Source organism: Myxine glutinosa, chromosome 6, assembly GCF_964187855.1.
Source record: "Myxine glutinosa chromosome 6, kmMyxGlut1.1, whole genome shotgun sequence".
NCBI lineage: Eukaryota > Metazoa > Chordata > Myxini > Myxiniformes > Myxinidae > Myxine > Myxine glutinosa.
Window position 1 is genome coordinate 86,951,190 of NC_136266.1, and position 3,715 is coordinate 86,954,904.

General features: G+C 37.9%; 1 long non-coding RNA gene across 1 annotated transcript; it reads left to right on the top strand.

Moving 5' to 3' along the window:
- The first annotated feature begins 2,288 nt into the window (after positions 1–2,288).
- Positions 2,289–3,393, top strand: LOC144892515 (uncharacterized). The gene is made up of 3 exons (XR_013623717.1): positions 2,289–2,510; positions 2,839–2,962; positions 3,183–3,393. It is a non-coding gene; the product is annotated as an uncharacterized LOC144892515 (long non-coding RNA).
- The last annotated feature ends 322 nt before the right edge of the window (positions 3,394–3,715 follow it).

Genomic DNA, 3,715 nt, shown 5'->3' on the forward strand with positions numbered 1-3,715 from the left:
TTATTTTCATTATTAATCATTTATTTATTTTCTTTCTCATTTGGCCAATATCTCAGGCACCTTTTGAGCTGGGAAGCTAATATTTGGACATAAGTGACCAAGTGATGTGGCTATCAAGGATATTTTTGATTTATTGATTAATCATTTCATCTATTAATTATTTATTGATTAATCGATTAATTATTTATTGAGTAATCAATTAATTATTTAATTTTTTATAAATGACTTATTTAATTAAATTTCTAAAAGATACATCTTCGGATGAAGCACTAGTGGTTTAGTTATGCGATTAGCCAATTGATTATGAAAATATTTTGTGATAATCTTTTATTGATTTTAATTATACAATTAATCAATCAATTAGTGTACACCTCTCCCTCCCAATGCAGCCTTAATGAGCTGCACTGCGGTATTGCCGGGCGCCGGAGGCGCCCCGGCAATGCCGCGCTGCAGCATATTTAATTATTTGGCATGGGGCGGTGTACTTTGAATGTATGTGTACTTGTTGTACACCGCTCCTTTCCTATGCCATCTCCAGGCATTGCAAATCGTCATTGCCGGGCACCAAAGGGGGCTCGGCAGTGACGCACGCTGAAAGAGAGTACTCAGTTTTCACTCTGGTTTCTTGTTTTCTTTCTTGGTTGTCCGGACGATATCTCAGCCATCCTTTGAGCTAGGAAGCTGAAATTTCGGCACAGTAGTGAGCAAGTCCTTTGTCAAATACGGTATTTTTTGTTTTTTGAATAATCAATTAATTGAGGAGTTATTTAATTATTAGCGTTTAATTAAGTACTTATTTAATTAATTAAATTTCATTTATCTTCTGACCATTATTAACTCAGGCACCTTTTGAGTTAGGAAGCTGATATTTGGACATGCCAATGACCAGGTGATTTGGCTGCAAAGGATATTTTTGTACACCGCTCCTTTCCTATGCCACCTCCAGGCATTGCAAATCGTCATTGCCGGGCACCGAAGGGGGCTTGGCAGTGACGCACGCTGAAAGAGAGTACTCAGTTTTCACTCTGGTTTCTTGTTTGTTTTCTTGTTTTCTTGTTTGTTTGTTTTCTTTCTTGGTTGTCCGGACGATATCTCAGCCATCCTTTGAGCTAGGAAGCTGAAATTTCGGCACAGTAGTGAGCAAGTCCTTTGTCAAATACGGTATTTTTTGTTTTTTGAATAATCAATTAATTGAGGAGTTATTTAATTATTAGCGTTTAATTAAGTACTTATTTAATTAATTAAATTTCATTTCTCTTCTGACCATTATTAACTCAGGCACCTTTTGAGTTAGGAAGCTGATATTTGGACATGCCAATGACCAGGTGATTTGGCTGCAAAGGGTAGTAGTGTAATAATGTTGCTTCTGGGACACCTCCGTTTAACATGGGAAATCCCTATCTAATGTCATTTACCCCCTTGTCTTTTTCAAAAATCATAAACACCTCTATTTCTCCCACCCTCATCTTTATGAACCTTTTGTCTGTAGTACCTATCCTTAATGTTGTTCATTAGACCACTCAAACACTACAAATATTTGTTTTCTCTTATAGACCTATCATCCTTCTTCTACATATCATCTGGCAGATTAATCTTTGACCCATTCACTTCCATATTAATTCTTTCCCTCCCTCATTGACCCTAAACACCTATATTTCTCTCACCCTTTTCTTTACGAACCTTCTAACCTTTTGACATGCTATCCTTATTCATTAGACCACTTAAACACCTGTGATCCTTCTGACCTTATGGACCTTTTAACCTTTTACTCTTAATATCATCTGGTGAATATAACCCACTCAAACAACGACCCTACAAATATTTGTTTATGCGTGGGAAATAATTTAATTCTCCTACAACTCTCCTCACCGTCTCATCCAACTCACCGGTATTTAAATTAATTCTCTTATTTGTTTTGTGAACTTTTTTACCAGTTGCCTTTTCAATTATACTTATTTGATATTTTTTACATTCATTTTGTTTTCCATTTATATACCACTCGAACCTTTTCTAATTAATAGCTCACTGTTGAGAAATGACGTTGTTTCACTTGGATAACTTCCAAGGAATTCTCTTTGTCTTGTTTCCTGTTTTTCACAAACACACGCCCTCAGTTTCCAAAAGCTGACAAGCACTTCAGTTCCCCGAAATACATTTTGTTCATTATAAAAAGAGAGGTCTCCGAATGGGACATTTAAACATTGTGAACGAAGATGAGCTTGTCTTATTCCAGTCTTTCCTCTGATGAAGAATACTCGCCGACATTGGTAAGTTCATTTGGTATTAAACACTGTTAATGAGAGCTTTGTATGTGATTAATTATACAACTAATAATTTATTTTTCCTATTCATTGCAGCAATTCAAATATTGTAAATATCCTGGCAGAATTTCAAGTTGTTTCTCAAGAGTTCCACAACGAACTGAATACGGGTTTGAATAACCTACCTCCGAGATGGTGGGCTCAGAATGAATTCAATGTTTCACCGTTCTTAGAAAATTCACGTGAAAGGTATGATAGAAAATAAAAAACGAGAGGTGTGTGCATGTGTGTGTGCATGTGTGTGTGTGTATGTGTATGTGTGTGCATGTGTGTCTGTGATTAAAATAGAGAGATCGAATTGTGAGGAACAGAAATGAAAAAATGAGATTGTGTGTGTGTGTGTGTGTGTGTATGTGTGTGTGTGTGTATGTGTGTGTTCTTGTGTGTATGTATCTATGCATGTGTGTGTGTGTGTATGTGTGTGTGTATGTATCTGTGAATGTGTGTGTGTGTGCGTGTGTGTGATGTTTTGTCAAGCTTACTTCAGCATAGTAATTTCTCCTTATTTTGTTTGCAGCCTCGAAGACCAAAGCTTGGAGTGGGACGATTTTGGACTCCATAGGAATGGTTATTTCCTGTCATCCTGTGATATCCTTAATTTTCATCTCGACGATCTGGACGCTAAGCTGGATTTTTTCGAGGTAAGCATGTGTGTACGTGTGTGTGGTTCACCGTTTATAATAGGTACACCATATCCCTGCGCATCGTAAGAGGTGATTCAGGGTTGGTGTCAGGAAGGGCATCCGACCCTATATTAATAATAATAATAATAATACATTTATTTTGTATAGCGCTTTTCAAGACGCTTTGACATGGAACATAAATATGAAATAAATATCTCTCCCCTCTTGTCTTTAATAGAAAGAGATTCAAAACCTGAAGACATCTGCTGAACCAACCTTTGACTTGTGCTGGGAAGAAATTGATGACTTATGCTGGGGAGAAGTTGAATGTATACCTCAAGAAAAATGTTTTAATAATATAAAGATTTTAATGTTTTCAATATTTATATATATTTGTTTTGTTTACAATTATTTAATTCTTAATTACAAAAAGAGAATAAAGGAGGGAACGGGGAGGTGCACCCCTGCCAAAGACCCTTCACCCCCCTCATCCCACCCCTCCCCTCCCCTTGTGTGTGTGGGGAAGGTGGGGGTGGGATGAGGGGGGTGAAGGGTCAAGGGTGGGGGTGCACGGAGGGTGGGGGATGATGGGTGTGGTCTGTGTGGGCGGGGTCTGTGTGGGCGGGGTCTGTGTGGGCGGGGTCTGTGTGGGCGGGGTCTGTGTGGGCGGGGTCGGTGTGGGCGTGGCTTATGATTTTTTATTTATTTAATTTTTTTTTATTATTACCACGAATTAAATTAGCTAATATGGGTGGGGTGAATAGAAATGTT